The sequence below is a fragment of the Thamnophis sirtalis genome, unplaced genomic scaffold (assembly GCF_051295495.1).
Source record: "Thamnophis sirtalis isolate CommonGarterSnake01/CBP01778 unplaced genomic scaffold, rThaSir2_p1.2 scaffold_4, whole genome shotgun sequence".
NCBI lineage: Eukaryota > Metazoa > Chordata > Lepidosauria > Squamata > Natricidae > Thamnophis > Thamnophis sirtalis.
The window spans coordinates 75,228,376-75,241,454 of record NW_028261384.1 but is presented as its reverse complement, the minus strand read 5'-3'; the positions used below and the strand labels follow the sequence as shown (position 1 = coordinate 75,241,454).

General features: G+C 39.4%; 1 protein-coding gene and 1 pseudogene across 8 annotated transcripts in view; one reads left to right on the top strand and one right to left on the bottom strand.

Moving 5' to 3' along the window:
* Window positions 1-13,079, top strand: part of TPK1 (thiamin pyrophosphokinase 1) — a 348,263-nt gene that overhangs the window by 325,846 nt on the left and 9,338 nt on the right. The window lies entirely within an intron of this gene.
* LOC148045918 (homeobox protein Hox-B5 pseudogene) lies at window positions 10,222-10,859 on the bottom strand (annotated as a pseudogene).

Here is a 13,079-nt window from a genome sequence, read left to right as displayed (position 1 = left end):
CAGGGCTAGGGGAAGGCAAAAATGCCTCTGTTTTTTGTGGAAAATGGCCTGTTTTCCGCAATAACAGGGGCATTTTTTTCTTTCCCCAGCCCTGCTGAAGCCTGCAGAGTGCTCCTGGGTTAGGGAGGACAAAACCTTTTTCTTCTTTATTTACCTCTTCGAAATCTTGGTGCGCTTATACTCCAGTGTGTCTTATAGTCCAAAAAACATGGTATATGTTCTGATAAGCAGCAATTCAGCTCAATTGTTTTTAGTTTCATGGAAAGTGATTTGAAAGTACATGAATGCTATAAATTGTTTGGTGATTCAACTTGATGAGGTAAACCTTTGAAATCATCTTTCTTTTCATGTTCCATTTTTGTTTTGGAAAAATCAGAAGATCCTCTAGAGGAGAAACTAAGTGAGAGGTACATTAATTCCAAAGAGGATTGGGGGTCAGTCCTGGCATGTTGGAACCAATACAAAGTGTCTTTAATCAATAGATTAATTATTGCTATGGGAGCAAAAGAAAGTAGAGAATAGCAAGGCATCTCAGTTATTTTCCATCTAAGTATTTTAAAAAATTAAAGATAATGGTGATTTTTTTACTTGAAAACAATGTAAAGATCAGCCAAGAATGAAGGGGGAAGCAGCTTTGCTCTCAAATATTTTAATTTTCATCTATGTAAATAACTTCTCATTGAAACCAACAAGTAAGTCTGTGCCAACTATTCTTCCATCCAGCCTGCTTAATAAAGTCAGGGGAATTGGAGATCTTGATGGCAAATACAGGTAGTCTTGGTCTTATGACCACAACTGAGTCCACAATTTCTGTTGCTAAGTGAGAAAGTTGTTAAGTGAGTTTTGCTCTGTTTTATGACATTTCTTGCCTCAGTTGTTAAGTAAATCACTAAAGTTAAGTTAATAACATGGTTGTTCAATAAATCTGACTTTCCCATTGATTTTGCTTGTCAAAAGGTGCAAAAGTTGATTATGTGATCCTGGGACACTGCAATTGTCACGGGTCAGTTGCCAAGTGAATTTTGCCATGGAACCATGGAGATACTGCAATAGTTGCAAGTGTGAAAAATGGACACAGATCACTGTATTCAACACCATTGTAACTTTGAATGGTCACTAAACAAACTGTTTTAAGTTGAGGACCGTAGATGTGCTGCTGCTTACCATTACTCATGACTTTTTGCCTTTATGTCCTTTTGGAATATAAAATATTGGAATAAGAAAACACTGACTATCGAAGGAGATCAGGCATGGTGTTTATTTTTTGTTTTGAATTATTTTGTAGTTGAATGATCCCTAACTTTTCTTTTTGAACAGATTAAAATATAATAATTAAATGTGAAGTATTTACATTTTTGTGTTTTTTACAACATATTCAGTTTCATAAATGCTATTAATATCCTTTAATAGTAATGGGCTATATCTTTAGCAACAAAGACATAACATTTCTGCACAATATAAATGTTCTTAGGTAACTGGAGGGAACAGCTAATGGAGCTTGCTTAGTAGGAGCTTTGCTTATATCATATTCTATATTAAAATCAACAGCATGCACAGGTAGATCAATCATAAAATAATGCATGCAGTACAATAGGCTCATGAAGTAGGAGCTCCACCTACTGGTAGGATTTACTAAACTAACTAGAAAGTCTCCATAAAAGATAAACTGAGGCTAATGCCTCAAGACTTTATGAACATTCTGATGCAGTCCTCTTTGCAATGGTAAGGAAGTTGTTTTCAATTATTTCGATGTTTTTCAACTTTGTAAGTTAGATTTCAGACTACTACTACTACTACTACTACTACTACTACTACTACTACTACTACTACTACTACTTATTATTATTATTATTATTATTATTATTATACAATTGTATCACAGTGGCCAGTTGTTTCGCTGGATTTGGCATTGGTTACTAGTCGGGCCCCACCCAGGGGCCTAGGACGTCGTAATGTATTTTCGTAATATGCGTGCAGATCCAAGCAGTGCGGCTTTTTGCATTTGACTGATGGTGATTTTGTCAATTTTTAACTGTTTTAAATGTAATTCCAGTGCTTTTGGAATAGCACCCAGTGTGCCAATTACCACTGGAATTACCACTGCTGGTTTGTGCCATAGTCGTTGAATTTCGATTTTTAAGTCCTGGTATTTTGCGATTTTTTCATGTTCCTTCTCGGCGACCCTGCTATCACCTGGTATTGCAATATCTATGATTGTAACCTTGTTTTTCTCAACCAGTGTGATGTCTGGTGTATTATGCGCCAGTATTTTGTCCGTTTGTATACGGAAATCCCACAAGATCTTGACCATCTGATTTTCGGTGACTTTTTCAGGCTGATGTTCCCACCAGTTTGTTGCTGTTTTAATATTAAAATTTTTGCACAAATTCCAATGGATCATTTGCGCTACTGAATTGTGCCGCAATTTATAATCAGTCTGCGCGATTTTTTTACAGCAGCTGAGTATGTGATCAACAGTTTCATCAGCTTCCTTGCAAAGTCTGCATTTGGCATCATCAGAGGATTTTTCAATTTTGGCCTTAATGGCATTTGTGCGGATAGCTTGTTCTTGCGCAGCCACGATTAGTGACTCTGTTTCTTTCTTTAATGTACCTGTTGTTAAACATAACCAAGTTTGTTCACTGTCCACTTTATCTTTTATTTTTTCCAGAAATTGGCCATGCAGTGCTTTGTTCTGCCAACTCTCCATTCTTGATTTTATCATATCTTTTCTGTATCAGCCAGTGCATGTTTTTCTTCTTCAACTGTTTGCTTCACTTGTAATAATCCTCTGCCACCTGATTTTCGGGGCAGGTATAGTCTATCAGTATCACCACGTGGATGTAAACTGTAGTGCATTGTCATTAGTTTCCTGGTTTTTCGGTCCAAAATGTCCAAATCAGCTTGTGTCCAGTTAACTATACCAGCTGTGTATCTTATAACTGGTACTGCCCAGGTATTTATGGCCTTGATTGTATTTCCACCGTTCAATTTAGATTTCAAAATTTTCTTAACTCTGTTGGTGTACTCTCGCCTGACAACAGTTTTTACTTCTCCATGCTTGATGTTATCCAACTGCAGAATGCCTAAGTATTTGTAGGCTTCATTTTCTTTGCATTTAATTAATTGGCCATTGGGCATTTCAATTCCCTCACATGCAGTGATTTTGCCCTTTTTTATGGATACAGTGGCGCATTTTTCCATGCCAAACTGCATTAAAATATCGGTGCTGAATACTCGGACTGTGTTTGTCAGTGATTGGATTTCTATTTCTGACTTTCCATAGAGTTTCAAATCATCCATATATAGTAAATGCAAAAAATTTTCAGCTTCTTTGGCTGTTTGGTAGCCTAATTTCATTATTTTTAAAGATTACTGATAGTGGGATCATTGCGATGATGAAGAGAAGAGGTGAAAGTGAATCACCCTGGAAAATTCCTCGCTTGATATTAACCATTCCGTAGATCTCATTCCCTACTGCCAACTCAGTTCTCCACTGTTTCATCGCCTTTTCAGTAAAGGATGTAATATTTTTGCTAATGCCAGTTGTTTCTAATCATTTTATGATCCAACTATGTGGCAATGAGTTGAATGCCTTTTTGTAATCAATCCAGACCATATTCAAGTTTGTTTTTCTGTTCTTACAATTTTCTAATATCATTTTATCAATTAGGAGCTGATCTTTTGTGCCCCTGCTCCTTCTTTTGTTGCCTTTTTGCTCTACTGGCAAGATGTTATTTGTTTCCAATTTCCAATTCGATTTTTGACCATCTCAATTGTTATTTCTAACACTTGCATTTGCTTGTTGCCAATGCTTTTCTCAAAGTCATGTATCCACTTTGCTTCCTTATTGTAGTCCTTTGCATTTTCCCACAGTTCTTTCCAGAATTCAACCATGGCCTGCTTTTCTGGTTTTTCACTTTTGGGTCACCATTCACATTAAGACGTTGATAAAAACACCATTGGTCTGATTGAAATTGCTGATTTTGTTTATATTGGATGATTCATGCCTCATATCTTGCAATTTTTCTAGCTGTTGCTGTTATCTGCTGTTTTACAATCTCTACAGCTTCATTGATGTTTCTTGTATCCAATCTATATCTTCTGATTAGCTGATCTATGATTTTGCTGTTTTTAAGCCATTGCTCATGCATGTTCTTTAAGTTGCTAGCATCTGCCCTTAATTTTTTGACTTTTTGTTCTAATCGGATTTTCCACTTTGCCTTTGATGCTTTTTCCATTGTGTGACTAGGTGCTTTGATTTTAATGCCTAGTTCTTTAGTGACTATTACAGCTGCACTGTACATTAACTGATTTGTTTCCAAGATGGATCCCGGTTTGATTGTTGAAAGCACTGCATTAACCATTTTCATAATAGGGGCCAAAATTTTCTTAGGCACAGTTTTTAATGATGGTAAACATTGCCTTTCTTCATTAGACAGAAAATGCTCCATGATCTTGTCCTTCAATTCTTTTTGGTTTTGAGTTAGTTCATCAGTTGGTTCAATGATATCTGGTTCTGGTGGTAGTGTTGTTATTTCCTCCCCGACATTTTCTTCTGGGAGTTCTACTACAATGTCTTTAGTTGTGTCTTGAGTATTGGTTGTTTCCGCTTGTGATGTTGTTTTTTTTATTTTTGCAAATTGCCTGAATTTCCTCAAGTTCAACTTCACTAAACACTTTATTCTGTATAATAAATCGCCTTTGATCTGCTAGTCGTTTTTCACTAACTTTTGAATCTGGATATTGTTGTTTCCATAATCCATACATTCGCTTTAAATAGCCTCTTTTTTCTGGCTCTGAGTTGTAATAACAGGCCATTATGGCACAATTTTCATCTGCGCTATATTTTTGTCGTTTTGTTGGCTGGTCCACTTGTAGCCCACTTGTCGACGGATGCCCAGGGACCTCAACATCCGCTGCGGCCCTTGTTAACCCGTTCAACGACCGATGCGGTATAGAATTTTTATTCGTTTCTTTCACCATGTTATATGGGTTGGCGGGTTTTTTTTATGGGGTCAGGTTGCCAACCTGATCCCAACCCTCCTCCTTTCTCATCCGGGCTTGGGACCGGCAACGGCAGAATTGTTGTTGTTGTCGTTGTTATTATTATTATTGTTATTATTATCCCAGTTTATTATTGTGACCTAGGCTATAACAGCATCACACAGGGTTTATTTTTCATTTTATTTTTTAAATAGTTTTTATTAAACATTTTAATCTTTAAAAACAGAATGGAAAACATACATAACAATATACAGCCTTCTGTATTTCATGTTTAGCCTTTATAATTCTCTATTCTGTATTGCCTTCTTATTGATTTTACATTGTCCAATAATATAATAATAGTACTAGTAACACTAATACTAATATTAATTATTTATATCACCATTATATTTATATTCTCTATTTTCTGTTTCAGCTTCTGTTTCCTAGCCACTTATAAATTCTATTCCATATTTTATAGAAATCTGATTCTTCTCTTTCTTTTAGTTCTATTGTCATTTTGTCCATCTCTGCACATTCAAGTACTTTTCTAATTTTTGTGTCGTCTGCTTGTGTATTGATTTTTTTGTGCGAAAGCAATTCTAGCTGCAATGAGTAGCAATTCTAGCTGCAGTATTATGATGTATTGAAATTGTTTATCCATTTTTTGTCTAATAGTCCTAATAAGAATGGTTCTGGTTTCATTTCTATTTTTTGCTCCTTAATTTTTTCCAGCCATTTCCGAATTTTGCACCAGTATTTTCTTGTGATGGGGCACGTCCACCACATATGGTAGAATGTTCCATACTTGTGGCTATATCTCCAACATTTGGGGAATGAATTTGGATACATTTTGGCCAGTCTCGCTGGGGGCAAATGCCATCTATAAAACATTTTATAAAGGTTTTCTTTGTAAGCTACTGCCGTTGTAAATTTATAATTTCCCATAATTTATCCCATTTTTCTAACTATTTTATGGCCAAAAAATTTTCCCCAGCTAATCATTGTCTCCTTCACCATCTCTTCCTCCATTTTATATCATAAAAGAAAATTTTATAATTTGCTAATCATTTTTCCTCCTGTTCCTAATAATATTTTATCTAATTCCATTTGTTTCTCGTGTATTCCATATTGTTCCTGATCTTTTTTAAATCTTGTTTTAATTTTTAAATAGGGCCACCATTCTATATTTATTCCTTATGTTTTCAGATCTTGTACTGATTTTAGTTATCCTTTTTCATCTAAGAGTTCTGCATAGCTTACCATTTTGCTGAGATCTATAATATTTGAATATGTCATTGCCTCCCTCATTGATAACCAGATTGGTATTTTCATGTAATGTTTTTTTTGTTTTTCTCCCACACCTTAAACAGGGCATCCCTTACTATGTGTCTCTGGAAGTATGAATGAGATTTATTCTTTCCCTCCGTAGAGGAAGCCATGCCAGCCTAGTTGGAGATCATGGCCTTCTAGCATAAGATTCTTTTTATTTTTTTAGTTGAATCCAGTTCTTCAGCCATGTCAGGGCTGCTGCATGATAGTAAAGCTGCCAGTCTGGGAGGCCAAACCCACCTTTGTTTCTGCTATCTTGTAGAAGTTTTATTTAATACACGTTTTTTCCCTTACCAGATAAATGTGGATACCATTTTATTTAGTTGTTTGAAAAAAGAATTCTCTTATTTAATCGGTATTGTTTGAAAAAGATAAAATAGTTTGGGTAGCACATTCATTTTAATTGTTGAAATTCTGCCAATTAGTGATATCTATAATTTAGTCCAATTATCCAAATCTTTTTGTATTTGTCATAGTAATTTATTGTAGTTGTCTTTTTTTATTGTAATACATTTTGTCGATAACCATATTCTCAAATATTTAATTTTCTTGGGCCTTGAAATTCCGAGTTTCTCCCCCAGTTCTTCATTTTGTCTTTTGGTTAGATTCTTAGTTAATATTTTAGTTTTCTTTTTATTTATTTTAAGCTCTGCCACTTTACTAATTTGGTTTTATGTCTTGTAATAATATTAGTCCAGTTTCTAGGGGTTCCTCTGTGATAAATGCTAGATCGTATGCAAAGGCCTACACTTTGTATTCCTGTGTTCTAATTTTCAATCTCTTTATGTCCTGGTTATGTCTCAATATCTCTATTGAGAGGATAAATAACATGGGGGACAGGTTTTTTTTTAAAAAAATGAAAGCCAGTAATATTTTTAAAAAGGGAATATGGAGGAATATGTTGCTAAGACAGTATGTTCACTTTTCATCAAAAGACTGGAGAAAAAAGTGTCTAAATGTTTAAAGATGGAACATTACTGTATGAAATGGATATTTACTTATGTTTAACATTCAACCCTAGTATTATTTCCTGGTAGTCCATGATTTAGGTATTAATAAAACTTGAGATTATTAGTTAAATTCCCTCACATGCTGGTCTGAGGAGACAGAGGGCTTCTATCCATGATAAATTTAGTATTATAATTAAACTTTGTTTGCTGTTATATATAAAGTTTTCTTTTAAACAACTAGTATATAAAATAAGTAGTCCCCACTGGCACTGGACTCCAAAAAATCTTTGTTTTATTGCATATGATACCAACAGTGCATTTAACAAATATATTTTTACATTGTTTTTGAATTCTCCTTCCGGTCTATCCTTTTGCAATTCATTAATCACTAGTCTATTAAAACAAAAAAATAAATTGGATATTTTTCTTTATTAATCAATTTACATAAGGGAAATAATTTTCTCTAAAATCATGTGAAAGAAATCTTTCAGATGTATACTGATTGATTGCTTTCACTTTATCCTAATAGCATGAATCCAACAGACATGAAAACTGATGATTTTTGTTATTTTTCCCTCCAGGAATGAAGCAACATTAAATATCATATCTGAATCTCATCTTAGGAAGTGTTAATGAATTTCAACAGACTTATAACATTTTACATTGTTTATAGTTCTCTTACCATGTATCCTCATAATCATGTGAAATATGTTATACTGAATAATTAGCACAAAGTGGAATTGTCCACAAAATATTGAGTTGGTCCATAGTTAATAACCACGTTGTTAGCAACCTTAATTATTGTAAGATGCTTAGTGTCACCTCCAGGCAAAATGAGCAGCATATAAATTAAACAAATAAAATAAATACAACTGTTTAAAGTTATGACAGACACTCCCAAAAGATATTTATGACCCAAATTCAAAGATCTTGAGTCGCCCTCACCCTCATTTTGGGTGCTGAGCAACCATCACATGCTTATAGTTGTTCACAGCATCCTGCAATCTCATCACTGCAATATACAATGTGTATGGACGGAACATTTACTTCCAGTTTCTAGCTGTATCCATTGCAAACAATGGATTCACTCAACAATCCTAGTGCTCGCTTAATAACCATGGTGCTCACTTTACCACTGTTGCAACAATTACCTGCAAAAAAGGTCATAAAATTGAGTTGGTCATATAATGATCCATTTATGGCACAACCTACAACTGTAATTCCAGATAAATTACAGTCATAATTCAAAAAATATCTGTAATCATATAGTGATAAATGTTTTCTATAAAATCTTTTTCAACCTCAAAATGATCATTGTTTAAATTGAAATTCCATTAAATATTCCATTTCTCTTTGATTACATCCAATAAATTTTGTTTATAACCTGGTAACTGATTCCATTGTCAAGTTTCTATAACAAGTAAAGTATTTATTCCTATATTCAATATTTATCTTATTATTTATTTATATTTCTTATTTATAAACCAGCTACTTCCCTCAGAAATATATCTTTTAACAAAGATTTTAGGTCTAATAGAATTATTAGGGAAATTCACAGTAAAGCAGGTATTGGATTTGGGTTATGCTCTGCCATGTCTAAGGTGACCAAACGTCCCGCATTTGGCGGGACAGGCACGCCTTCTCATAATTTTTCCCGCGTCCTGGGCCATTCCCAAAAGATCCCGCTTAATTTTGGCGCCTTCTTCGACTCGCCCCCCGCCCATCCGCTGCTGCTCGCATGGGCAGGGTAGCGTAGCGAGTGAGCGGGCGGAAGGGCAGGGAAGCGAGCTCGCCTTTCCAGCCCCACTTCCGGACAAGCCATTGGAAAGCCTCCGCGAAAAGAGCCACCTGGGGCCGCCACTTCTTCTCCAAACTCAGAGTAAGTGACGGGCGGGGCAAGTGAGCGGGCGGATGGTGGTGGGATCGCCGCTCGCTGCACTGCAGCTGACTCGCCCCGGGCCGGGCGGGCTGGGAGGCTTTGGGCGTCCGGGCGGGAAGAGTGTGGAGGAAAGCAGAGCGGCGCTTGACACGACTCTGCTACTTCTGCTGGAGGAGCCCCTAGATAGGGAAGGCGGGTGGAGGGGCGGAGCAAGGGAGTGCAAGCAGCAGATCCCAGGCTCATATGCAGACAGAGCTCTCCAGGCACAGGAGCGCTGGAAAAGTGCTCCGCTCATGCACCCACCGGGACGGCCCTGCCTGCCGGCATGCTAAAGTGCCAGCATGACTTTGAAGTGCTGGCTTGCCGCTTGCCTTCCATGTCAGCCCGCGCGGAAGGCAAGCCAGCACTTCAAAGTCATGCCGGCAGTTTAGAACTTGGCCGCCATTCAACGAAACATGTTTCGCTGAATGGCGGCTGAGGGGCACGCTAAAGTGCCGGCATGACTTTGAAGTGCTGGCTTGCCGCCTGCCTTCCACGTCAGCCCACGCGAAACGTGTCGCTGAATGGCGGCCGAGCCCTGCCGGCAGCCTTCTGGGCCAGCCGGCCATTCAGCACTTGCACCCAGCGCTCGCACGCCCACAGGACAGCGCCGGGGAGGAGAGGAAATGTGCAGGTCCCGCCGCTCATGGTATGGATGAGGGTTGGTTGGCTGGGGGTGGGGGTGGCTGCTGCCGAGGCCTCCAGCCTTGCAATCCTGGGCGGGGAAGGCGAAGGTTCGCTCCGGAGCTGCGGAAGACCGTTGCACTGGGAGGCCTCCGCCCCGGGGATCCCCCGCTCCACCCTTTCGGATTACCCCCAAACCCAAAGGAGCCTGGGCGCAGGCCAGGGAAGACGGGGTTTGGGGGCTCGGAGGAGGAAGGGGCGATCTCCCTCTCCATTCGTCTGTCCCGCTGCAGAGCTCCTCCTGGGGGAGGGGGAGGCGGCGAGTGCGCTGATCCCCGTTTGCAAGACCAGCCCTCCACCTTCTTGTCCTGTTGGAAAGGGGGTGATTGGGAGACAAGAAGGGGGCAGGCTTTATGCGGCCGGCGTGGAGGTGGCGTTCGGCTCCGTCTGAACTCGGGCACCGTTGTTGGCTTGAGAAGCGCTCTCTTCGGTTCGCAAGGACCCGCTGGTTTCGTCTATTTCAGCAAACGCGGTGACGCTAACTGCGCCGACAGAAGCTACTGGTTGGTGTGGGAGGACCCGGCTGTCTTGCCTCCACGGCTTTCATTGACGCCGCCACTACTGGTGCTGCTTGTGCAAGGGAGGGATTCAGGACAGGACAAGGAGCAGCTGAATGCTTCTCTTAACCTGCTTTCAAGCGCTGCCTGGGCAGAAAAGACACGAGAGCTCTCCCCAACCGCTCTAAATTGGCTGGAGGAGGAGGAGGTGGTGGTGGTGGTTGATCCGCTGATACTCAGATCCATTCCATTGTATTTGTATCCCCCGTAAGAGCCGGCGTGCATATTGCCTGGATCTCTATAGGATCCATCCATGGATCTGCCAGCCCCATAATTTAACAGCTGATAGTCTGGGGCATTAGGGTAGCGTCCTGAGAACGAATGTACAAAGTAATAACTCATGTGGGTTTGTATCTTGGAGGGCTTGATTTGTGGGGTTTGTGGTGGTTATAGCCCCCGTGCTTGAGAATTTATGATGTATTAAATTCCCCCTCCTCCGCTAGGAACACCTCAGCTGGGCAGGCAGGGGTGCTGGGCTTTGCCGGCTTCAGCTCAGCCGCAGCGTCGGTCAGCAAATTTTAAGAAGAGGCACTGGACAGCCGCTTGTCTAAAATGGATAGGCTCTCCTGCTTGAGGGGGGGAAGGACTAGAAGACCTCCAAGGTCCCCTCCAGCTCAATTCTGATTTGACCAGAGCCCTGGTCAACAGTTGCAACACCGACATTGTGGAATGAGGGTTGCAATGGCCATTGCAAGCCACTAAATGGACTTTCCAGCCCCTGTTGTCTTTCTTAGAGAAGAATGCAGAATACCGGAGCTGGAGGTCATCTAATCCGAGGTGGCGCAGTGGTTAGGGTGCAGTACTGCAGGCCACTTCAGCTGACTGTTATCTGCAGTTCAGCGGTTCTAATCTCACCGGCTCAAGGTTGACTCAGCCTTCCATCCTTCCGAGGTGGGTGAAATGAGGACCCAGACTGTGGGGGCGATATGCTGACTCTGTAAACCGCTTAGAGAGGGCTGAAAGCCCTATGAAGCGGTATATAAGTCTAACTGCTATTGCTATTGCTATAATCCAACCCCCTGCTCAAGCAGGAGACCTGATACCATTTCAGGCAAACTGTTGTACATTATCTTTTTCAAAACCTCCTGTGATGGATCACCCACAACTTCTGGAGGGAAGCCGTTCCACTGGTTAATTGTCCTCACTGTCAGGAAATTTCTCCCTAGTTCTAGGTTGTTTCTCTCCCTGGTTAGTTTCCATCAATTGCTTCTTGTCCTTCAGAGGCTTTGGAGAATAGGTTGACCCCTTCTTCTTTGGGGCAGCCCCTCAAATATCGGAAGACTGCCATCATGTCACTCCTAGATCTTCTTTTCTATAGACTAGAAATCCACAATTCCTGCAACTGTTCTTCATATATTTTATCCTCTGGTCCCCTAATCATCTTTCTTGCTTTTCTCTGCACTCTTTCCAGAGTCTCCACATCTTGAGACTGATTGATTGGTTGATCTCAAGTAGCTTCTATCCACCTCAAAGCCACAAAGTGTTTCCTCCAGGCTCTTATTACAGATCACTTATGTTACTAACTTATCAGCTGCAGTTATTCACTTAAGAACTGTGGCAAGAAAGGTGGTATAATGGGCTTAGTGACCAAAGTTACAATGGCATTGTAAAAAGTGACTGTTGACCATTTTTCACACTTAGCGACCATTTTCACACTTAGCGACTGTTGCAGCATCCTCATGGTCACGTGATCAAAATTTTGATGTTTGGCAACAGTTACAATTTATATTTGTAAATTGTAGTTATGTTGAAATTAAAAAAAATTATAATACTATTTTTGTGTTATATGAAAAATTTTGTTGCTCCGTATAAAATTTTTAATCAAGCGCCCCCCCCCCCCCGGTCAAAGGTGTCCCTCTTTACCAATCTGAAAATCTGGTCACCTTAGCCATGTCCAATATTATGAATGAAACCCTCAAATATATTTGGCTCACAATAATTTTACCTCATGTACTGCACCAAGTTTTCTAGGACTATGGCTATAGAAAAAACAAAACAGCAGCTCTATGTTAACTTATGTAAAACATTTACTAATTAAAATAAAGGAGGGATATCTAAGACACTGTGATCTTGTTTCATGTTTTCTGATCTCTCCCCTAAGCAATATATTGCAATATCTGGATATAAAAATGATTTTCATCTGGATATCAATAGTATGTGAATATTATCCAGGGGTACCGCGAGGTCCCAGTATCACTGGGTTTCTGCATCAAGGTATTTGTTATCTGTAGGCATCAAGTTCTTCAAAAACTAAGTTCATTATGAAAAAGGACAGTCGGCAATTTTAAAAAAATCACTGTCTTCATATGGCAGAAAGTTTGCAGCAAAGCAGAGTAATTTGTGATGATAAATTGCAGCTGTCAGAATGTCAAGATCACTTTGTGGAATTTATTTGCAAACTCATATTTCAGGTTTATGTGTTGGTAATTCCCTTTCGCCCTTACACGGCAAACTTCCTAGGAAAGAAAAGCAAAATATTCATAGTCCTATTGTTTTACTAGAGAAACTAGAGAAAAAATAATTCTAGTTTCCCTTAAAAATAAAAAAGTTGGTCTTTTTTTCAGAATACAACAGTAGCAAAGTGGAAGAAATACCTGTCATACAAATGTCTCTGAATTTTAAAGAATTGCCCTTTTTAAGGCAAATGCGTTG